This window comes from Grammomys surdaster, unplaced genomic scaffold, assembly GCF_004785775.1.
Source record: "Grammomys surdaster isolate TR1022 unplaced genomic scaffold, NIH_TR_1.0 100, whole genome shotgun sequence".
NCBI lineage: Eukaryota > Metazoa > Chordata > Mammalia > Rodentia > Muridae > Grammomys > Grammomys surdaster.
The window spans coordinates 16,360,499-16,386,178 of record NW_021604579.1 but is presented as its reverse complement, the minus strand read 5'-3'; the positions used below and the strand labels follow the sequence as shown (position 1 = coordinate 16,386,178).

The 25,680-nt window shown below is 38.5% G+C and overlaps 1 protein-coding gene and 1 pseudogene across 3 annotated transcripts in view; both read left to right on the top strand.

The window, feature by feature from the left end:
* The window catches only part of Pde4b (phosphodiesterase 4B), a 428,051-nt gene that overhangs the window by 153,090 nt on the left and 249,281 nt on the right, over positions 1 to 25,680 (top strand). The gene's annotated exons all lie outside the window — the stretch shown is intronic.
* LOC114636578 lies at positions 12,012 to 13,491 on the top strand (annotated as a pseudogene).

Genomic DNA, 25,680 nt, shown 5'->3' with positions numbered 1-25,680 from the left:
ATATATATATATATATATATATATATATATCCATGCAAGGGGATTCTCATGGAACACATCCATAATCTCAAGGCAGCCAATGCCCACAAGAAGCTCCTGGCTGAAGAGGTTGAGACTTACAAGTCTAAGACCAAGGAGTCACAGTGAAGACACCTGGAGGACCTCCAGGCCAAGAAGTAAGAGAACATCAAGACTGCCAAAAAAGGAAGAGAGCAAGAAATAAAACCCATCTTGTGTGTGGACATAGTGGCCACCATGTGGCCTTGCATGGTTCAGTGATTTAAGTAAAACAAGCCTGAAAACAAAATAAAAACAAAAACAAAGCAAAGCAAAGCAAAACAAAACCAAATGCTTGCTAATTGAATAATGGTTGCATAGCTTCCCTTAGTGACTTGAGAGTACCCAAGGATCTTGACTCTTCATCTGTAGTTGGTTGCCTGCTGAGGCTACATGGGAAAGTGTCAGATTTACCTGCTGGTGTCCTAAATGGCTCCACAAATACTCTGCAGTGCCCTTAATCGAATGCATTGTGCACAGTTTTGTAATATGCCTATAAAGCCACAAGTAATACAGCTTAACAATCACTAGTAATGAAAGAAACTTCAGAAAATATGCCACAAACTGATTAAGGAAATGGAGAGAGTAATTCAGAGAAAAGATTAAAGGAGTTAATTATGCACAGCTTGACTGAGCAGAAACTAAAAGGAGAGTTAATGGGCTTTTTGATATTATTTGAAGACACTAAATGTCAAGGAGAAAAAAATGTTTTGTATGATACAGAGAAGTGCTATTAGAGGAATGAGATTGAATTGAGAATAGGAATATTTAAATGAAGTATTAGGCATGCTTTTGAAATGAAATTGTGTAGTAGTCTTTCAAATATGAAATACAATCTCTTCTTCACAGGGAAAACACATAAAAATATACCAATTTTTGGTTGTAATACTTGTTGGACAGTGTAAATGATGTAGTTCTTTAGTGTTTATGAATTTCCCATTTGAACTGCCTTGAATTTCAACAAGAGCCCACTCTGTTCCCAAATGTTTCTGAAATAGATGTCCTAAGAAATTCTGTTATCTTGTGTAATGTAGGGCTGGAGAATGACTTGTTTGTTTTTTTGAGACAGAATTTCTCTGCATAGCCCTGGCTGTCCAGGAATGCCCTCTGTAGATGAGGCTGGTCTTGAGCTCAGAGATCCACCTATTTCTGTCTCCTTAGTGCTGGACCTAAAGTTGTGTGCCATCACCACTCACCTTTTTTTCCTTTTAAACTAATTTCTATACATTGTATTTTGATCACGGTTTCCTCTCCCTCATCTCCTCCCAGATATTCTCTACCTTTCTACCAATTCCTGGAGGAAAGGGTTTGATGAAGACATCCCACTTAGAAATGAGTGTTCCAAAGTCTCTCACTCCCCTTTCATTGTCCATGTGTGGGTCTCTGTATTAGTTCTCATCTACTCTGCAGAAAGAATAATGATGCTGGCTGAGTTAAGTTAAACACACTGGTCTATGAATATAGCAGAATATTGTTAGGCGTCACTTTATTGCTATATTCATTAAGCAGAACAACATTACTGGTTTTAGCCAGACCCATGGTCTATCTAATCTCAGTTTCTTGGCCACCAGAGCAATGTTAGGCATGGTTTCCATCTGATGCAGACAGCATTTTGTTACTCCTACAACATTTATGTCACTATTGCTACAATGTTCCAGGCATGCAGGTCACTGCTGTAGATCACAGGGTATGTAGCTGGTTGGTGGTCATCTTATTCGTTTGGTGGCATGACGAATACCTGTTAGAACCATGAACACTAGTCAATATGTGTGGAGACTCTAGTTAGGCACCAATTAGATTTCTCAGTATTCAATGAGATATGTAAGTATTGTTTTATCCATAGAGTATTATCAGTTTGTGGAGAGCAACCAATCTATGGGATCCCTTTAGCCAACAACTAAATTAGATGTAACCCATTTCTAGAGGTGGAAGTTTCATTTGGTCTAAAAAGATATTTAGTAAGGGAATTATCTCTCCTGTTATTTGGTCATTCTCTATAGATTTCATTCACACACACACACACACACACACCTCAAATGGCCTGTTTTATTAGATGTCCCATACCATATTTCCACTCTACTCCCTCTTCCTTGTCTTCATGCATTTAGTCCTCTCATTCCGTTCTTCTCCCATTGCTCTATAGTTACATATTCTATTTCCCCTTCCTTTTGGGATCCTGCCCTGTTCACTAGTCCCTTACTCTATATCTAATCTCTGTGGTTATAAAGATTGTAATATGTTTATTGAAAGCTTAAAAGATAGCATGTATGTATAAGAGAATATACAGCATAGTTATCTTTTGGGATCTGTGTTACCTCACTCAAGATTTTTTTTCTAGCTCTATCAATTTTACTAGTGAATTTCATAATTCATTTTTTTACAGCTGAACATTTCCTTGCATAAATGTACCACATTTCCATATTCATCTATCTGTTGATGTATATCTAGGCTGTTTCCAATTTCTAGTTAGAATTTCTAGCATGAATAGAATATCAATGAATATGGTTGAGCAAGTGTCTTTGAAGTAGAATGTAGAGTACTTTGGGTATATGCTCAAGAATGGGATAGCTGATCTTGAGGTGGATCTATTCTCAGCTTTCTGAGGAACTGCCACACTGGTTTTCATAGTAGCTGTTCAATTTTCATTCCAACTAGCAATGGATGCTTATTCACTTTATACCACCAGTCTAGGCTGTCATTTGTTTTATTTGTTTTAGTCATCCTGATTGATGTAAGTTGATATATATCAAAGTTGTTTTGATTAGTGTTTCCCTGATAACTAAAGGCATTGATCATTTCTTTCATTGTTTCTCAGCCATTTGTCCTTTATCATTGGAAAACTCTGTTTAGTTCTGTTGCCCATTTTTAATTGGTTTATTTGTTTTCTTGATGTTAAATTTTTAGTGTTTCAAATATTTTAGTTATCAACCCTCTACTGGATATAAAATGGGTAAAAGTCTTTTCCCCTTTTGTAGCCTGCTTCGTATCAGAATAATGGTGTCCTTTGCCACACAGAAGCTTTTCAGTTTCATGAGGCCTCATTTATTAATTGTTGTTCTTGGTGCCTGTGCTATTGGTGTCCATTTCAGAAAGTCTTTTCCTATGACAATAACTCCATGACTATTTTCCACTCTCTCTTCTATCATATTCAGTGCATCTAGTTTTAAATTGAAGTCTGATCCATTTAAAGGTGAAGTTTGTACAGGGTTATAAGTGTGGATCTATTTGCACTCTTCTGCATTTAGACATCCAGTGTAACTAGCATCATTTGTAGAAGATGCTGGGTTTTATCAATATGTATTTCTAGCTTCTTTGTAAATAACTGTGTCCAGTTGTGTGTAAACTTATGTATGGGTCTTCAATTTGATTCCTTTGATCAATGTGTCTGTTTATATTCCAATGCTGTTTTTATTACTATTGCTTTGTAATATAACTTGAAATTGGAGTGAGCAATACTTCCAGTAGGTGTCTTGTTATTCTTGGAGAATGGCAAGGATATTGTTTCATTGGTGCATTTGTGAGAGTAACAGAAACTGTTTGAAGCTATTTGATTTGTGTATGGATTTAAATAAGATGAGACATTACTTGACAAGCTATAAAGAGAAAAGTTACAGAGAAAGTCAGTATATAATAATAAAGTTATGTATCTGAGTGGGAGAACATTGGCCTATCATATACATATGTATAACTCTCAATTTGATCCTTTGCATCATAAATCTCCCTCCCTTTCCATTACATACGCATACACATATTTCACAAGAAGACATAATTATAAGTACAATTCCTGTTTTGGAGCAAAATGGCATAAAATAGAAGACAGTAGTAGAAGAAATTTAAAATAATATATCAGACCAGATCTGAGGAGAAAAGAGGAGGTACATACACACACACACACACACACACACACACACAGGATATCAGAATACCCAAATACATAATGCAATTACTAATGCATTGACTGAAGGAGAGACAGATTATGATACTATAATAGAAAAGAACTTAACTTAATACCCATGTTCAACACTGGAAGATTATCTAGACAGAAAATCAACAAAAACACATTGAATTTGAAAGTCCTTTAGACTAAATGGGTCTAACAGGCATATTGTTCACTAATAGCAGTCTAATGGGCAGTCTTCTTAACTGCAAAGGAAACATTCTCCAAGATAGATTCTGTGTTAGGTCAAAAATAAATACTAGAAAATTTAGGAGACTTGCAGTCATATTGACTCCCTGTTTTAGAGCAAAATGGCATAAAATAGATGACAATAGTAGGAGAAATTTAAAATAATATATCAGACCAGGTCTGAGGAGAAAAGAGGAGGCACACACACACACACACACACACACACACACACGTAGTTCTGTGTTTCCACACCTCTAGGGTATCAGAATGCCACTCAGGGAGGTGAAATGCAGGGACACTAGTCTTCATTCCGTTCTCCCTGTTGGGATACCTGATTCATATGACACCAACATGCCACTCAGAGAAGAAGAAACTCTGGGATCTATGCTACATGGCCAGTTTTCATGGTCCTCTTAGTGAAGTATGGTCATATGTTCCAGGACAAGAATCTGGTTGGGAGCAGATACAAACACCAACTATTCTCAGTTATGAGAATTGCTGGGGTTCCTTAACCTGCTTGATCTTACCAGGTTTTCTGTCTAGTGACATAGTTCCACTTGCCCCACATTTCATTTTCCTTTTATAAAGGGAAAGTGTTAACCAAGTGACTGTCTCCTATATTATTTGTAGTTAAAAATGTGGGTGGGTGGGGTGTTAGCATTAAAAGAAAGTACAACATAAGCCAGAGGGGTAGTGAGGGGTAGGAGCTGGGAAGACAAGGAATTATTGAACTAACTTAGTTGCTCAGTAGATAGAAGTTGAGAATAAGCTTGTACAGAGCTTTCTGAAGGTATTTACATTGGTCTTAAACTGTGGGACTGCGTAAGGGTATCCTGGGTCATGGTTGAGCAGGCACTTAGAACCCCGAGATTCTCAGTGGAATTCTGCGTGAGAACTGGCAGGAGTTCAGTCCCTCCCATCATCTAGGATCCTGAAAAACAGTCACACCTCCATAGAGTCACATTTGCCAGGCTATAGGCCTCAGGCCCTAGAGATTTACATACTAATGAAGGCCAGAGGGCAGAGCAAATTAAACATTCCTCCCCCAGATCCTCCCCCAATCCTCCCCCTTTCTCCCTCCCTATATAACTCGGGACTGCCCTGAGTTTTTGGGGGGTACGGCTAGATCCATCTATTATCCGCCATGACAATAAACCTTTTTGGAACCAAGGACTTCCTCGTGTTACTGGGGCCTGCCACCACCAAGGCCCTCAGGCCGCTGGAACCATAGGATCTTCTTCTCTGATGTGGGACCCGCCATGGCGGGCTTGCGCCACTGTGGCGGCCTTTTTTAAATTTTCCCGACATTAAACATTTGATTTATCTACATGGACATAATGTTTTCCTTACTATCATATAAGTTTCCCCAAGTTTAGTAGCCATTAGACTCTGGCAAGAGAGTTTATCTGTTGCTGGAAGGACCCAGTCCTTTCATCTGTAGATCTCAGATCTGCTTGTCTCAAGGTTTCTAGTTAAGTGATATGTCTGGACAAAGGCAGCTTCGTGGCCCCAGCCAGGTACAAGTAGATGGTGGGTCAGTCTCCCTCTGGCCTGCAGTGGCAGCACTGTCTTTTTATTTTGCAGAGATAAACCTGTAAAATAATCCTAATAGGTAGCAGAGCCTTGGCAGGCTGATGTCCATGCAGGGGCAGGGTGGGGTAATGTGTATGTTAAGCCTATAACAGTTTGATTGGGAGGACATGAGTAGTCTGTTGCTATGGTCCTAGACAAAGGCAGGGATATTAAAAGAATTTTAGTCCTGGAAGGAATCCTTTAAGTGAGGAATTACCTGTGTTGTATTAAGGAAAGCAGAGGAAGAGTTGGGAGTTATCTGCTTCAGCTAGCTGAGGAAGAAAATACAATATTAATTATGTATCTGGGATAGGCAGTAACAACTTGTCTGTAAAAAAAATAATCTGGCTTAAGTAGGTTATTTTAATTCTTCATTATTTTATTAATTAAGAATTAAATAATGATCATTAACATAGTTGGTTTGACCTGTGGAGTTAGATTAAATATGATTTTTGGAGATGAAAAGAAATTTTAAACAAATTGAAAAATTTTAGTGCGATTTTTTTAGTTAAAAGCATAAATATTGTTTCAGGTGTTCCTGCTAGGGAGAAGAACAAGCATTTATACAAAGAAGCATGAAAATTTTTGTGTTAAAGGTTTTAGGTAATTTTTTTTTCAAATTCTCAGCAGCAAGAGCTATCCATTGTTTTTGTTTGGAGGGTTTTTTTTTTTTCATATAGGTGGACTGGGAGGAGTCTGTCTTGCCATACTGAAGCTGCTAGACATTTGCTCTAGCAGCCAGGTCCTTTTTGTCCCCCTGGGTGTGGTATTTTTTTTATCTTGACTGATACCTCTATTAAGCTGGGGATGGGCTGCTTTTTGTAAACCCTAAAAGTAAAGAGAGAAGAAGCATAGGGACTTGGTGGCACCATATTGGCGGGGGTCGAGTGGGAATCCGAGTCTTTGTTAATGGCAGATTGAACTGTCTGGATGTAGAAAGGGATTAGTGCAGTAGCTCTCCCTGAAAATAAAAGTGGGAAGAAGACAGTGTCTATCTTCAAAGTGGGAATGCCCCACATTGGGCTCCAGATCAGGTTATGTGTTTCTGCCTGGATGCTGGGGTGTGTGAATGCAGCTCAGAAAGGTGAAACAGTGGGGTGATAGGCTGTGTTCCTTTGGGCTCCTGACGCCAACACACTGCTAAGGGGAGATGAAACTTAGCCTAAAATAGGGATCCCAGCCCATGTTGAAAATGGGGCGCCACTGGCCTGAGGCAAGCCTGGGGTTGGGGGTGGCCGGGATCTGGCTTAGCTCAGGGTGAGTGTCAGGAGTGCAGATGGGCTTTGGTATGGTGAAGGCTTCCCCCACTGTGATCCTTGAGGAAGGAGACAGTCCTTGTTTGGCCAAACTTCTTTATTCATGGTGGAAGGATGCATACGACTTATTCAGGATGGAACAGAGATTAAATACCTTTTTACAGGAAGGCATATCTGGGAAGGGAAGCTTATCGGCTTAACCCTAAGGGCCAATCTAGCTCATTACCATGGGGAACTCTGTCTATGCTACATGACCAGTTGTTATGGTCCTTTAGGTGAGGAGTTATGGTCAGGTGCACCAGGACAAGAATCTGGTTGGGACCAGATTCAAACACCTACCATTTTCAATTATGAGATTTACTGGGGTTCCTTAATCTGCTTGATGGTACCAGATTTTCTGTCTGGTGACAGGATTCTGCTTGTCCCACACATATATACACATGCATGTGTACACACATACACACACATACACACACACACACACACACACACACATATATATATACATATATATATGTACACATATATATGCATATGCACATACACATATACACATATAAATGCATACACATATACACATATGCATGTATGTGCAGATTAGTACACACACATATATACATACACATGCACATACACACACATACACAAACATAGACATACACATGCACATATGTGTGTGAAAGCATAAACAAAATGCTACTCAAAAATCAAGACTAAATTATAAGGAAATGGAAAATCTGAGCAGTTTAATAACAAGGAAAAAGACTAAATCAGTAATACAAATCCTCACCTCTAAGAAAAGCCCACAACTGCTGAATTCTGCTAAATATTTAGGAAAGAACTACACAAATTCTTCTCAAACACTTTTAAATGCAATGAATTGGAGGATAGCTTCTAAGCCAATTGTATGAGCCTAGCATTACTCTGATACGAACATAAAGGTCTAGGCCAATCAGGCTACATAGTGAGACTCCCCTGCCCAACTCCCACTATAGGTAGGTAGATAGATAGATAGATAGATAGATAGACAGACTTACACACACATACAATGTTGTGTGAGCATAAATAAAATGCTACTCAAAAATCAATAAATAAGAAATAAAATATCTTATAATAAGATAGAAACATAACATACAAGAATTTATACACACTGTGAACTCAGTCTGAAAAGGGAAGTTTATAATTTAAAAAAATGTAGATTTCTATAAAAAGAAAAAACATATCAGCAATATGCTTCAAAAAACTTGGGAAAAAAGAATAAAGTAGGTTTAAAATCAATAGGAAGAAGGAAAAGACAAAATCAGAAAATTCAGTAATACTAAGCTCTTTTAATAAATGGTAAAGTTGATTAATGGCAAAAGAGAAAAAAGCTTCTACAAATAAAGGAGGCAAGAAAGTTGAAGAAAAGACATTGCAACTGCCACTGCTCCAATACAAAGGCTCCTGAGGAACACTCACTCACCAACAGATGGGCTAACCAGACAAAGTGGAAAAACTCCTCAAACATACAAGGTGCCAATTCTAAATCATAAGGAAATGTAAAATCTTAGTGGATGCATAACAAAGAAAAATACTACATCAGTAATACAAATCCTTGCTCTAAGGAAAGCCCAGAACTGCTCTGTTTTACTGCTGAATTTTGCTAAACTTTTAGGAAAGAGCTACACAAATGCTTCTCAAATGCTTCTAAATGCAGGAAATTAAAGGGTAGCTTCTAAGCCAGTTATCTGAGGCTAGCATTACTGTGAAAACAAAGACATACAAAAAAACAGTATAGGAAAAATTATGGACAAATTGTTTTGAAGAATATGGATTTAAAAATCTACAACAAAATACCAGCAGACTGAATTCACAAACATTTAAAGAGGTATTCCTCATGTCAAGTTATATATTTAGGATTGTTCACCACATGTGACTCAGTAAATGTGACACGCCTCATTTTTAAAAAGCAAGAGATTAAAGAAGTCATATTACAATTTCAACAGATGCATAAACGAACATTTGGGAGGATACAGCCTTTATTTCGAGATCAAGTCCTCCATAGATTAAGTGTAATATGATTTGCTTCAATACAAAGAAATGTTCTCATTACAGCCTCCTAGGTAACATCTGTTGTAAAATCTGATATCCTTTTTTAAAAATGATTCAAGATAAGACAAAGATGCCCATTCTCATCATTTTCTTTTAGCACAGCCCTGGAAGTGCAAGCCTGAGAAGGCAATAGAGAAAAACAGAAGACAGCTTCAACTCTCTCTATTTGTACATGATTCCCAGCACTGAGGAGATCGGGGTGGGTGCATCATTGTGAGATCCAGACCAGTCTAGTGTACTTAATGAGTTCCAGGACAGCTAAGATTGCATAGTGGGACCTTGTTTTAACCAAACCAAACCAAACCAAACCAAATGGGATGCCACCAAAATGAAATGCCTTTCTCCACAGAACTCCAGCAACTCAATAGCAAAAAAATAAAATGCTAATAGCCCAATTTAAAAATGTGTAAAGACTGGAGGATAGGAAAGTATGCTATGAAATGTTATCTTCTAGATATGAGCCAGTCATTGCAACCATGTTTAAAAAGCAGACATGGCTACCTGTACAAATGCGAGTTGATGGTTGAGGGTAGGGTTGGGGAGGAGAGGAGAAGAGCTGATTGAGAGAAGGATTAGCAGGTATGGGAAGAAGATAGGTAGTGGGTGAATATGATCGTGGTACATTGTATGCAAGTTTTAAAATCTTAAGCTAAATAAATAAATAAATAGAAAGAGACCTAAAAATCTACCAGCACAAGATGTAAATGGACAAAAATAAGCATGTGGCAACAAGGCCACCATTCCTCATCACTGGGGAACCCCAATCAAAACCCCAGCAAGCTTCCCACTACATCTCTTAGAATGATCCTTCTTAAAACAAGACAAAACCAAGGGTTGGATTGAGTGTGGATGAACATGTGTCTTAGAGCAGTCATTATGGAAACCAGTACAGAGTTTCCGGAAAAGAGAGAGAGAGCGGGGGGGAGGGAGGGAAGCAGGGGGAGAGAGGGAGGGAGGGGGAGAGAGAGAGAGAAAGGGAGGGAAGGAGGGGGAGAGAGGGAAGGAGGGGGAGAGAGGAAAGGAGGGAGAGAGGGAGAGAGGAAAGAAAAGGGAGGGAAGAAAAGGAAGGAAGAAAGGAAGGAAGGAAGGAAGGAAGGGAGGGAGGACAAAAGAAAGAAAGAATAAAAGAAATAAAGAAATAGAGAAAGAAAGAAACAAAGAAAAAGAAAGAAAGAAAGAAAGGAAGAAAGAAAGAAAGAAAGAAAGAAAGAAAGAAAGAAAGAAAGAAAGAAAGAAAGAACCCACCCAAACTAAAGATAGAATTACTATAAGGATTCAGGAATCCTGCTACTGGGCATATACCCAAAGGAGCTGAAACCAGTTTGTTGAGGGATTTCTTTATTCTCATAATGAATACAACATTATTCATACTAGCCTGTGTCATCAATCTGTGAAACAATCTAAATGTCTGCTAACATGGGTAAAGAAAATGAGGTATATACGCGTACATGTGCCTTTGCAAATAAATATGTAATAGATCACCACTCAGTTTTCAAATAGGAGTTCCTGCCACTTTATGTAGGTGAATACATGGTGTAAATATAGGTAAGTACATAGTACAAAGGCATTTAACAGAGGAGTAGAATCCAAGTGCAAATGAAGCAACAAGTGAGAACATAAAACGGAGAGAATGAGACCAAAGAAGTCAGGGAGCAATCACTGCCCCCTCCCCCACATTCTACCATTTGATATCTTCTGGTTTCTTCTCAGCATGCCACACCCCATGCTGCTCTGCATCTGGCTTGTCTGTTGACTTTGTGCTTGTTATTTCACATCTCCTTTCTTCTACTCTTCTCTTGTAAGCCTGACAGAAGGAAGAGTTTAATAAGCCAAGTCTGTGCCTACCTGTACAACTCACAGGATTGTGGGGTGCAAGTTGGGTCAAAAATTAAGTGATTTCCACTATTTCTTCTTGTTTGATAGGACTCCTCACTCCAACCAGACACCTGCCCACCCAGCCCTTTTCTGCTTGCTTCACACAGGAAGGTGTAGTTCTGAATTCTGCATTTGTCATTTTCTGGTGAAGTGACCTTGAAGGACTAGCAGAAACTTGCTATACCTGTTTTACCAGATTAAAATGAAGGGTAATCTATTGCACAAAGTTAGGATTGGAGATAATAATTAATGAACGGTGCTTTCAACATCTTCAATCAACTGGACTGTTGTTTTTAACACTCAGTATTATGTATCCTTTCAATGTTTTTTCTAAGAACAAAATTGTCTCATTAATTATTGAGTAATGAAGTTTATGGGAAATAGTGGGAGCATTTTCTTTGCTTGAAATACTCTGCTAGACACTGGTGAATAAGATAGAAACATTGTCTCTCTTTGCAGCTCAGAATCTAGTGAGTGATAAAGAAAGGGCTATTATTGATTAATTACTATGATTACATTTGACTTTTGACTCATTTGTCCCCATGTATAGCAGTCACAAATTCCTCCCTAAGAACACTGTTACTGCCCCATCCTTCATCCGGCTTTAGTCACTCTGTGCCTATGAAACACACAGCTTTCTAGTCCGTGCCTGTAGTATTTTCTCCTTTGCTCTCTTCCTGAATGGCCACATTAATCTTCTTTAAACACTGCTTTCATCTTGTCACTGCCATGTTCAGGAACCCTAAATAGCTCACACAATCCTCCTCTGTCAACTCCAAAGTCATCTGCTAACGTACAAGACTACCTACTACTATTTGTTCCCAGCTTAAGAAGCCTTCTGTGATCACAACAGCTGGAAGGAGGAAATCCATGGATTTTATCAATATTTTCACAGACATTGCTAAGTAATGAGTGTGTAAGTGCTAGGCATTACACTAATATTTTGCATAACTCATCTTGATATAGTCAAGGCTATTCTTAAGAATATCTCAATTTGAGTGCCACAGGGCCCTGCTTGGCCCTTCGGAGTGGACGCCGGAAGAAGAATACATGTTTACCTTTAGTGAACAAGAATATGTTCCCAAACTCAATTTTGGGTTGTCCACCCTTCACTCCAACCCACCAACAGCATAACAGCTTCTTTGCTTTCTCACCAACTCTTTATTCATACCAGCAACTTATAGATGCACAATTCAACTTTCAAAATGTAGACTTGTCTAGAGCTGTGTCCTTACAGCCCCTGACATATGGAACTGTCAGTCCAATACAGACCTCAGCATCCCCTTTATTTTGAGGAAGGAAAATAATCGATAAGAAATCCTTCCCTCTTGATGGTAAACAACAGCATTTCCATTCACCCCACCAAGAGCCAACTATAATCAACCCTCTAGTGCCTTTATCAGATGACCAAAGATATTCCATGCCACCGTTGTTTCACACACACTACGTATCAGATATAGTCAGATGTGTTCCACATCTCCAAGAAATTCCACTGTTAGAACCTAGAGAAATCACATTGCCTGAGGCCAAAGATAAGTTGAGTCAGCAGATTACTAGAGTTGTTTGAAACTTGTCAGCAGCAAGCAAGTGACTTGAAGAAGAAAGAACTCTGTAGAGCACAGCTGCAGAGAGATCCAGCTGCTCTTCCCACAAAGCAGACTTTTTTTGGTTGGATCATCTTTAAATGGATTTGGTGCCCGAAGCAGTGATGGCAATTTATGCTTAGTTGTTAAAGAAGAACCAGTAAATCAGAAGACTGAAGCACGACATATACTCACCTTAGTCCATAAGCTCTTCTGTACTAGACTTTCTGGGTATATTGAGAGACCTCAGCTGATTCGTGCAAAAGTGCCAATTGTGAAGTTCAGGGATAAAGTCAGTTGTGTGGAATTCGACTTAAATGTAAACAATACCGTTGGAATTAGAAACACACCCCTCCTCAGAACTTATGCATACCTTGGAAATCGAGTTCGTCCACTAGTGCTGGTGATTAAGAAGTGGGCAAGTCCCCATGAGATAAATGATGCCAATCGTGGCACTTTAAGCAGCTATAGTCTTGTATTGATGGTTTTACACTATTTACAAACCTTACATGAACTCATCCTTCCATCCCTCCAAAAAATTTACCCAGAATCTTTTAGTTCTTCTGTACAGTTGCACCTTGTTCATCATGCCCCATGTAATGTTCCTCCTTACCGCTCAAAGAATGAATCAAGTCTTGGGGACCTCTTACTGGGCTTTCTTAAATATTATGCTACAGAATTTGACTGGAACACTCAGATGATTTCGGTTCATGAAGCCAAAGCCTTCCCAAGGCCTGATGATATGGAATGGAGAAATAAATACACCTGTGTTGAAGAACCTTTTGATGGAACCAATACAGCCAGAGCTGTGCATGAGTAGCAGAAGTTTCATATGATCAAGGATCAAGTTTTAAAGTCATGGCAGAGATTGAAAAATAATAGAGATCTGAACAGTGTTCTACCTTTGACAGCTGCTACCCTGAAAAGATAACTGGTCTTTATTCTTCAATCTTTCAAGAAATAAAGAACAATAGATATATCATAATTCATTCTGTTTACCTCATCATGGTTTATTTTTAATGTTCTTGTTTTCATGTTTTATTTTTAAAAAGACATACTTATATAAAGATTGCATATTTTATTATGACATTTCCTAATAAACTCTTTGATTTAAAAATGTATTTTTGAAAATGTTTACATCAATGATTAGTAGTATTATAGCATGACTTTTCAGCATAAAATATATTTTGAGAAATTACCTGAACTAATAAGGTTTTGATATATTCTCAAGTACTTGTACCATCTGTGTGTACTGATGAACTCTGTGGAATAGTGCAAAGCATCTAAGTAACCCGTACTTAGTATGACTGACTGGCAGTGGACAGTAGTCTAGCTCAGCGCTAGTCAAGTAAAGATTCAAGCCAGTTACTCAGTGACTTGAAGCAAAGGAAATCTTTGATTCAGTCCAATCACTGTGGAGTCTTGAAATACTGGACAATTGCCTTAAGTCTTCACTTGACTCCCTGGGACGGACGGACTGAGGTGTGTCTATATAGTGTGTTGATTAGCACTTCACACCTCTCTTTGTTAGACTCTGGAGTTCGCTTTAGATTTTATGTTGAAACAATACACTTTGCACTGTTGTAAAGGGAACACTAACAGCAGTTAGTGACTTATTATGGACTATTTCAAAGTCTCCAACTTAGATATTTTGGAAAAAATGGAGTTTCTTATGCTTTCTGACAGCACAGTGAACTGTGCTCTGTTGTTTCATCTCCTTTTTCCTGGTTTTATTTTCCTCCTGATAGGAAACAGAAGAAAACTGAAACATCAAAGTTAAGATTATATCCTATTTGTAGAATCAGATTTCTGTGGATTATAATCTAAACTGGAATTTTTAGGCAGTAAGCCACTACAAAGTGTTTTAGATAAGACAATAAAGTTATAAATAAAAGTTTAATGTCTATACAAAATTCTTTTTTAGTATTTCTTTTCCACATGAAAGTAGTAGTTCAGATACAAGCTATGCTGTTTAATAAGATTGTTTTTAGTTTATGTAAATACTTGTAAATTGGTCAGTACTTGTACATTTAAATATAAAAAGTAATCTTGTAGGCGGTTTTAACTTTTTCAAAGACTGCAAACTTCTTGTAGGCCTACAATGGTACAGTTTGTACCACTAAATTATTTTTTGCAGACCAATTGAAAAACTAAAACTTCTGCTTTGTTTGACTTACAAAGGGTGTGTATTTTCTTTTTAAGTTTAAATTTTTGTATGCTGTCAAATGGAATAAAGTTTATATCTGGAAAAAAAAGAATATCCCAATTTACAAATGAGAAGGAAGATTGTGACTGGTTAAGGACTCAAACATCTAAACACAGTCTGTTCTCCTCCACTTCTAATTCCTTTTAGGTGAGCCTTCAGCCTGTGCTAGTCATTTGGTCTCCAATATCTTTCTCAGTCTATCAAAGTCCACATTTTGATTCTCTCCACAATCTCAATGTTCAAGCCCTATCTTGTGGAACTAACTCTGTCTTTGCTGATTTCCTTTACTTTTGAGCTGACTTGTCAATCACCAGTACCATCCTCACACTTGTATTACATGTCATGCATGCCAGTCTTTTCTCAATCATTTCCTAGGCACCTCATTATATTACTTCATATTCCCGCAGATGAATTCCATCATTTCCTGAGCATCAGGTGATCATGTTGTAGATACTTGTTGATAGGATAACCTGGAGTCCTTAGCATTTGAGGTATTGATGAACATATCCAGGAAAGAATCAAAAAAGCCTTAATTAAAAGATAATTGTTTATAAGAGATATGAGGAATAAGGCAGTATATATAGGCATGAAGGAAACAAATAGTTGTGGGTATATGGTTGCCTGGAATGTAACTTAAGAGACATAGTATAATGCTGGATAATTTGTTTCTTAATAGAGGTAGAAATGGAAGCCTTTTGTGATAAAATATAGTGTGTGAGATTAAAAAAAGAATCAATTTCTCATGAACAGTAAATTTATTTTTAGTGTTAAGTCCAGACAGAAACTTCATGTGGATTCTCATTAAAGGGACATCAGTTAAAGGAGTGAGCAATATTTTTAACAGTGTCATTACAGAGGTTACTTTGAAGAGTTTCAGAAGAGTACTGCCTACAATGATGTGCAGTCTAGCCAGTGACATCATTGCAACAAAGTAAAAGTCAGAAAGAACAATTCTTCACACGGGGAACAGGGCAATCATGATGAGTTTGACCTTAGAAAACTTAGTCAAAGAGTTGAGGGACTAACACTCAGAAAAGGTTCAGTTCCAAATCACTCTTCCAGGAGTCTGGGAGCAGATGCTGGAGCTACCCTTAAGCCAGGGGACCAGATATGAGAGGTTTTTAATGTTTTATAGTCTTTGTTTTCAAGGTATGTGGCGATCTAATTCTATTATGACTCTGGAATTTAGAAGTTTGTGCTATGTCTAAGTTACAATGAAAATGTTGTTGTTGATGATGATGATGATGATGATATTGTTTGGGTTTTTTCCTGATAGGAACTAGAGAAGGTCTCAGCAAATCCAGCTGGAATCCTATGCCCAGTTTCGGTTTTGGCTGGGAACATGACTAGTCCTGAGCAATGAGGGGCCCATTTGTATAACGTTAGAGGAAGCTAGTGTGGATGTGGACCACCTTGGTGGAGTTAGAAGTATCCTAGGATACACCTCATCTCAGGGTGAGTGGGGAGAGGATGGGAATATATTTGCATTGAGTTTTGTTCTCACTAGAATAGCAATTGTCCTCTGTATGTACAACAGAGTCTCCTTAAGAGTATCTGTGAGGTGTATACCTCTAGTCCACTCCAGAACCTACTGAGTAGGTACCTGTTCTAAGGGTTCCTGGGCAGGTACATGCTTAATAAATTCCAAAGGTTATTTTTCTGTAGACTAAAATGTATAAACCTCAGAATCATGGCTAGATGAGGCCGAATATACATTTCAGATTGAAGTATCTACTCTTAGATTGACCTGGAGCTGGCATTATACCCAGAGCAACTTTAGTGAGTCTTAGAGGATTAGGCACCATTAAATTTTTTATGAAATGGGATGATGAAGTGTCTTGGAACAAGTCATTGAATTTTAAAACAGGATTTTTATGAGAGAACACAGACAGGGAAATTTAGAAGTCCTCTTAATAATGGAAGCAGGTACAGATTTAATGAAGGGGGTGAATTTTAATATGAGTGAGCAGCACATCCTGCCTTTTACACTCTTGTGAAGGGCATCTGGGAAGTTTTATTTTGGGAGAATGGGAATCTAATGTCGCCGCATGTGGCTAGGGAAATAATACCTTGGCAGGGGAGAAGACAGACGGATTAGGTTGCCATAATAAGAAAAGTGGCTGGACACTTAGACTCTAGAATGTTCCGCTGATTCCGGATACAATTCACCAGCATCAGCATAGATAGGCAGTGAACATTTTCCTTGGGCTTGATGAGATATATGGTACCAAGGCTAGCTTTGTTTGGTTTGAGTGCAAAACAGGTGTTTTGGCTGCAACTCCTCCTCTGTGATGGGGAGGAGTTTAGCCCATGGTGCTGTTTGTTGTGTGATTGCTTCATTTGTTTATTGTGGTGATTTTAAATAGAGGGAGGAAAGAATTGGAGATAAGGCTTGAACCAAAGCAATCAGGCAACTTCAATAATGAAACGCTACCCAGGCTTTTGCATTAGGAAATCTATGCAATCCTGCTGCTAATGCTCTTTTCACTATAGGGATTCATCCAGCCTATTTTATCAGCTCAGTGGGGTTTAATGCCTCTCTATTCTGAAGGGTAAAAAGTGGAATTATCACCAAGGTAATGAACACCACCCCTCCCATGCATTGTGTGGTATTTTATTAAAAGCATGTTGCTTTGGTCTTATACACCAGTTGCAATGTGTGAATATAAAATGCCAGAATAGCTCTCAAGGGAAACATTTTCTTGTGTGCTAATTTGAAATTCCTTAAACAGCACGCAGTCAGGTGTGATGTTAATATTTTGTATCCTTGCTACCTGAGCATTTGATAAAGGCACTGGTTGGCTGATTGGCGCTGTAACAGATCTAAGGGAGCTATGGTTAGGGGTGAGGCTGTCAGCCCAAGTCTGGGAGGTTTTCCTGGTTTTCTTTCTAACCCCCTCTTTACCTTTCTGCTATTTCACACTTTCAGTATTTTCTTGTGCCTTTAAGCCATAGAGAATTCCAATTTGTCTACTGTGAATGAGCAAGCAGTCTCTTTCCTGTTAATAACCTCTCTTGGCTTTTTTTATAACTTAACTAGTTGCTTTTAGTGTTCTCACATTTTGATTCTATTCTGAAAACTTTAACCTACTTTTTTTTGGTGAACTCTTCCATCAGTTCCATCCCATTAGCATCTTGGTCCCTAGCTCATCTCCATCCTAATTGTTCCCAAACTTTAAGGCTTATGTTAAGCTCTAGGGCAGTTAATTCTACCCCAGCATGTTGGCTAGTGGAGAAGATAGAAAAACAAGGCTGATGCCATGTGACAAGGCCAATTACAAAGGTGGTTGAAAAGATATGTAATTGATTTGGACAAGTCAGATCTTGAGGAAAAGGCTCTCGCACCAAGGAAGGGAGATAGAAGAGCAGGATTATGAGGTCTGAGAAGAATAGAGCTTTCAGTGATATTTTGGTGACAGCTTTGTAGTTCAGTGACCACAAAGTAGGTTGAAAGTCAGAAGATGCAGCCCAGAGTGCAGTGCTTCTATTGTAAAAGGCCTCCCATGTACACTGATGGGCTTGGGTCTTGCCTACTAGCATTGGTTGTCAGGGATGAAGTATTTACAAGGCCTTTGGAAAGATTGCCCTATTTGCCATTCATGACCAGGAGATCAGTTAAGAGTTTGAATCAGGAGTCTCCAGCTTGCCTGAGAGGAACTATTGGCTTGAATAGACACTGCTATGGTAATTGGACATTTGAGTCAGAAGAGCAGGGAAGGATGCAATAAATCTGATGTTTCTAACATAGGAGTCAGCTGGCACATATCAACACTGATAAAGTACATGTCATGTATTAAGGACAAAAAGTGAGTTTTGGAATGATACATACCTCTGGATGTCTAAAGTACATCTCACTAGACATTACTATTTAGTTAGTAAGGGGGCCTTTTGCTTAGGAGGAAAGTTTAGATTTGGAAGTATGGGGACTTAATATTGGCTACTCTGAGTCATGACATATGATGCTATTAATATCTACTGCACATGACACATCGATACAGAGGTGGCTTATTTAGAGAATGTTCTTTAATAATCCTTAGATATTTCTCCATCTGCTGCATATGTGGCAGATCTTCTCTATGGTATATTTGCATTGCTATACTTTTTCAGCCTAAATGAAGCAGAAGCCTACTGCTTCATCTTTGCCCCACATCATCACATTGAGCATGCAATGGGGTGAGGTGAACAAAGTGAGGCCGTACCACTCACCGGGGCTCTCTTCTCTCCTCTCAGGAACAGTGTAGTCACTTCCCTGGCTTCCTCATCACTTAGACTTAGCCATGTGACTGGCTTCTGTCCTCAAAATAAGGAGGGAGAAGCTATGCCATTTTGAGACAGAATGTTTGAAAGTTACATCCGCCATGGAGATGTCAGCTGAGATTGACCAGGTTTTCTGCAGGAAGGTAATGAGCAGAGTTCCCACGTGACCCATTTTAGACCTAGAGGGAATGAGAAATGAAATTTACTCTGTTGAACTACCATCCTGGTTAGTTTGTCAACTTGACACAAACTAGAGGTATTGGGGAAGTCTCAATTGAGAAAGTGCCTCCAACAGATTGGCCTGTAGGCAAGCCTTTGGGAATTCTTTTGATTTATTATTGACAAGAAAAAAAAAAAACAGGCCTAGTTTGGGAGATGCACGCTCTGGCCAGGTAGTCCTGGTAGGTATAGAAAAGGTAGCTAAATGTGAACCTGGGGACTGAATGCTAGTAAGTAGCATTCTTAAGTGGCCTCTGCTTTAGTTCCTTCCTGTCTATAAGTTCCTACATTGAATTCCCTTCATAATAAACAACAACTATAAGTTGAAATAGACTTTTTCCTCCTCAGGCTGCCTTTGGCCATGCTATTTAGTCACAGCAAGATAAGACAACCAGTGAAGCTGTGGTTTTTGTTCTCAAAGAATGAACTATTCAATCTAATGGTTAACAAGATAACCAAACACAAGTCATATCACCAGATTCTCACTAGTCAACTAGTTGCAAGCAAGTTACACAGCTTCTTTGAGCCACAGTTTCTTCCTTTTGAGGATGGACAAAATGTTATTATATTTGTCAGAATTTGGTGGGCATTCTTAGAGAAAGACCTGAAAATACTTTATGAATAGCAGGCAGTCTTTGTATTGTAGCCTCCAGCTCTTCTTTCAGACACTTGCCAAGTTTTAATGTATTGATTTTGTGATGCTGATTCTTCTCATATTTGTATTGTGCTTAATCTTCTTGGACACACCGTCTAAATACTTATCTGAGGCCCCACTAATTAAAACATGCAACTACCAAGGACAAAACTGGGCAATATGTCAGTAGGGACCTTCTCACAGATGCTCCCTTTCCCAGTAGAGAATTATTAGACAGTTGCACAGGTAATCCTTGTCATAAGCCTACTCTCATGCTGGCACTGACAATATAGGGTTTTTGTACGAGGTTTTATGTAAAAGGATTACTTAGCATGTCACCTTGCTAAGTCTGCATTTGAGGGAATCACATGGCTTTTCAAATATTTGTAACCTAATGGATTAGTGTTGCCTTTTCTTCATCAAGGAGTATTCTGAGGTACATAGTTTCTCAACCACTTTCTTCACTTTCAATAATTCTGTTACATCCTATGATATCTATCGCTCTTCCATACCCCTTGTCTCATTTTCTGATTGCCCTCTTGAATAATATCCTTTAAAATTCCAGTGGGGTCTGGAGAAATAGCTCAGCAGGTAATAGAACTGGTTGCTCTTCCAGAACACCTGGGTTCAATTCCCAGCAACTAGCTGTAACTCCAGTTCCAGGGGATTTGATGCTCTCTCTGGTTTCATTATATACCATGCATAGATATACATGCAAGTAAAATGCCTATATACATAAAATAACAATTAAAAAATAAAATTAGAAAATCAAACCTTCCATTGGTTTAACAAGACTGTTGCCCATGATATAAAATACATGAAAAACTTCATCCATTCTAATAGAACCTGAAAATCTAAATTTACATAAGAAAAAACTTAACAAACTCTTGATGGATATAGATGGAAAATGCAACTCTTAGGAAATAGAAAAAGAAATGGTTGGAGTTAGTTCCAATAAACTCATTTTGAGAAACAAAAATTGTGGATATTTGGAAGTGATGATTATTTGAGAATAATGACACTGGCTAATACAGAAAAGGGAATTAGACTGAGTGGTAGCACATTTTTTAATCTCAGGAATTTAGGAAGCAGGATTGATGCAAATTTGAAATCAGCCTGGGTACACAGAGAGTTCCAAGCCATCCAGAGGTATTCAGTGAGATCCTTTCTCAAATACGTGGAGACAAATAGAAGAGGGGAGAATATTGATAAAACAAAGTCATATATAAAATAGAAAGCATTGGCTTTAGAATTAGCACAGAATTGAAATAAAAAAGGGAAAAGGAAGTTTACTTCTCGTAAATGTCTGGTTGAGCTAGAAAGTCTATTTTTTCCCCAGTATGGTACACATAGGAAATATATTCAGGTTCTGAACAGATTTAAATAGATTTATGAACACACTCACAGTAGACTATGGAACACAGAGCAGGTCATAGGAATATGCATGGCCTTTAAGGGGAGCTTTATGGGACCCTGCATGCTGAGAGGGAGCACACTTCAAGAGCCTGACCAAGTTTAGGCATTCCTCTGTTCTTGTTCTCATGGCATAGTTTCTGAGAGAACAAATAAATACCCATGGGTTTGCTTGGATCAGAAACTACAGGATCAACTTTATGTGTGCATATATGTGTGCATGCAGACATCATAAAACACTGATGAAAAAAATCATATTTTTGTGGAATTAATCCACACTTTTTGTTTAACCGTAAAGGAAGCTAGAAAATGTTGGAATGCATAGGCCTAATAATGTACAGAGTTCTTCCCCTCTCTGCCCCAATTGAGGTAACATATCACCATATCTTTTCCCCTAGGTAACCAGATTAATTGGAGAAAGGAAGGAAGACTATGTGTGCTGGGCTGCGGTTCACCTGCTATTGCTGGGATCTTTCCCATCAGCCCCTGCTAGCACCCTGTTGTGGCCCTCATACAACCTGTGTGATGGCCTTTAAAAATGACGAAGTGTACTTCTTAGGTGGGGAGATTTTGCTGGCAATTAAAGAGGCATCCTAGGATTTTATTTTTAAAAAAGTAACAGCAACTTCATGATTTTATTTTCCTAACATCTGTTCTATTCAAGCCAAGCCTACTGTGGTGATCCTCATGGAGACAATTCAGCAGTTTCCTAGCAACCAAGTTTCCTGTGGTTTCCTTGGTTATGAGCAATGACATAACTCTGGTGGATAACTTCAAAAGCACAGAAGAAAGCCCTCCTGAAGAACGAGATTCCAAAAATTTCAAGTTACTCCTTGCTGGGTGTCTATAAAGGATAAAATATCTCTTTGTGGACAATAATAGTATTAATGAGTGATATAGATTTTTAGCATAAAACCCTATGTTCGATTTTACACACCTTTTTAGGTCTTTTCCATATACTTGCTCTCCATGCACCGCTCTGATCTGGATCATCTTTCTCTTTCTTCTAATGAACTTCTATCTTTAGTCATAGCCGGCAGGTAAAACATAGGCTTGAAAATTGCAGATAGACTATTTGTGAAGACAGGAGAGATCTAGTTGCTCAAGAAAGGGACTTGACTGTGATGTCTTTGCTAATCTAGCATTTTTAGAGACTTTGATGGCACTGAGGACTGTTGCTTGAGCTCATTAAGGAATTGGTAACTCCTTATAATGGCTATGGAGACATTTGGGGACAAATTTAATCTAAAAAGGCAAAAACTTCAAAGCTAGAGTTCAGAAAGTGAGAGTGGGTACAGAAGGAGAACATATTTCAGACGGAATGATCCTCACTGGGGCCTTAGAGGCCAGATTGAATGCTTAACAGAACCACCTGCAGAAAAGCAATCAAAACATCAGTATAATTGTACCTTAGAATTTATGGCATGAGTGCATCCCTTAACTGAAACGCTTAGCACCAAAAGGATTTTGAATTTGGGATTATCCTGATTTGGGAATATTTACACATACATGTAAGGCATCTCTGGGATACCCAAGGCTAACAGCCAAGTTCACTCATGGTTTTTTTTTTTTTTTTTTTGTATACTTTGTATGCACGACCTACGGGCAATCTGATACACTTATTTTTAGTGAACCTGCATTTTTCAGAAGCCTATTACATGAGGTCAAATGTGGGATTTTCTATTTGTCCCTCATCCCAAGCTGAAAATGTTTTAGATATTGGAGCATTTTGGAAATCCATGTTTCTGATTAAATATCTTCAATCCATATGAAATGTTAAAATCATCTAAGAACTGGTTTGAGACGTCACAGCTCACAGTGTGAATGGGGTATTTGGACAGACCATACTAGTGGATGGTCTAGTTGACGTCTTGGTTGGTGTGTTGATGCACTGACTGAAAAACAACTGGGTTTATTTCAGCTTACAAATGGTTTATTTCAGCTTACAGTTTGCAAGCAATCATCTAGGGAAGATAGGGTAGGAGCTCAAAGAAGGAGCCTGGAGGCAGGAACTGAAGAGGAACATTGCTTACTGGATGCTTTCCTCAAATGGCTCAGTTTGCTTTCTTATATAACCTAGACTCATCTACACAGGAGTAGTACCTCCCACAGGGGGCTGGACCCTCATACATCAATCATTAATCGAGACAATGCCCCACAGACATTCCCACACAGCAATTTGAAGGAGGCACCTACTCAATTGAAATCCTTTCTTCCCAGGTGACTCTAGTCCATGCCAAGTTTACAAAAACTGCCCATCAGAGTGGGCAAAGGTTCAACACAGGGAATACTGAAGGCCAAATAGCAGTGTCAGTAATCTAGGCAGGGATACTGGAAACCTATGGCCTAGAGCCAGGCATAGATCATCCAGATAGAGAAAAGAAAAGGAAACAGCATTTATTGAAGATAATTTGACAGCAGATACTTTATAGACAGCCAACCTTGCAGGAAGGTAGGTATTATCTTCTCCCCTTTTATAATACTAAGCAGCTGAGGAAAAGATACTACATATTTAAAGATACTATAAATAAAAATCTCTGGATAACATTATACCAGTGAGGCAGATTGAGATCTAGGAAGTTTCTTCAGCTCTAAAACTGGCTATTTTTTTTCCTGTGTGACACATCATATTTGTACTATTCTGTGAGGCTGTTTGAGCCAGGTTCTTGCTATCAGGATGGCCTCAGCTATGAAGATGGCTGCCCCTTGGCAAAAATTTATTCTCACATGCTCATTTTAGGTCTCCAGGAAATGGGCAACACTAAGTTTAGATTGGCTGAAGTAAATGCCTTCCCCCACCCCACCATTTGTAATAGAATCACCTATTCACACATTTGTTCAACTATTGTCTCATCTTTGAAACCACATGCCTAACAACCACTTTGAAATTGATGGACTTGAATTTTGACATATAAATTTATGCAACCAAATGAGCAGAAACAAAGCAGTTCACACTCATAATATGTTAAATAATGAGAACAGGAGCCCAGAAATCATTTAGACCTCTGATGCCTACTCATTTATTCAATAAGTTTTCTTTTATGCTAGGTACAGTTCTAAGTAGCACAAAGATTCCACTGAACAGCACCCTTGACATTGTGGGAAACAGACAGAATGTAACCTATAATGACTTACAGTGCTCCAACATTCTGGGAGTCAGAGATGACATAAAGTTAAACAAATGAAAAAGAGATGAGAAAAAAAGAGTGAGCTAGAAAGGGTTTTCTAGGGAATAAGATACGATGAAACAGTAAGGAACAGCTAAAAGATGCTTGGATCAGAAAGACAACTCAAGGCAGAAAATACAGAAAGTTGAAAATCTCTGAAACTCATTACAGTAGGCTTGGGAGGTTAGAAGAATGATACACCTAAGACTTAATGAAAACAGTGATTAATGGTTTTTCACATTAATAAGTGAGCTTCCTGTCATTGTTAAAAGAAGAGATGTTCAAAGTTGAATCCATAGGAATCCAAATCTGACACTGTTTAATTGAACAGTTGGATTAACTGGGAGGTAACTTCACCAGCAGCATTTGGTTGGTAAGTCACTGTCATCATATACAGATTTTGAGGTTATGTTAGAGTTGTGTAACAATGTCTGAGTGGAGGTCTTCTGTTGGTTGCACGCTATCTCATAACTTTGCAAGCACTGAATTCTGCTTGCAAAAGTTCTGTAAAAATGATGAACTCCTACAGACATGGCTATCACCTGGTATGTTTAAATCACAACAGCATGGCTTGTCCTCATATTCTATGCCAAGGTGTAAGTTGGAAACTAAGAAGCACAAAGGGCAGGATTTCCTAAGTCCCAGAAGGTCACAGACTATTAGGTAATAAATCAATGTGGTATGATTCCAGGACTGTTGTATTTAGTCAGAATGGGAAAACTGAGGCTAATGGCAAAGCAGATTTTCCAAAGCCCAAACTTATATAGCAGCGATGACTGAAGCTTTGTCCAGTATCACTCCAGAATCAGAGGACTTAATTACTACTCTATGTACTATGGTATCGTTAACTTCCAAGAATAACTAGTTTAAGCTCCACAGTAAGTGGTAATGGTGTTCAACAGAAAGTTCCTTTTGAACTAATGAAATCTCCTGTGGCTTCTACATTGCAATTGTGAGCAAGCTGTTTAACTTCTCTAGGACTTAGTTTGCTTACCTGCAAAATTTGGGTACTCATCCTTGCTGAACTATATGGCAAAGAAAGAACCAGTGTAGAGTGTCGTATACAGAAGGGAGCATATCATACCAGCAATCATTTCCTTCAGTGTTAGAGAGGAAACCAAGTTAAGAGGAATTATATCACATGTCTAATAGTTAAATGCCCAGCACAAAAACCAGGCATTATGGTGAATCTTACTTGCATTAAAATGTAGAAAAGACTTAGTT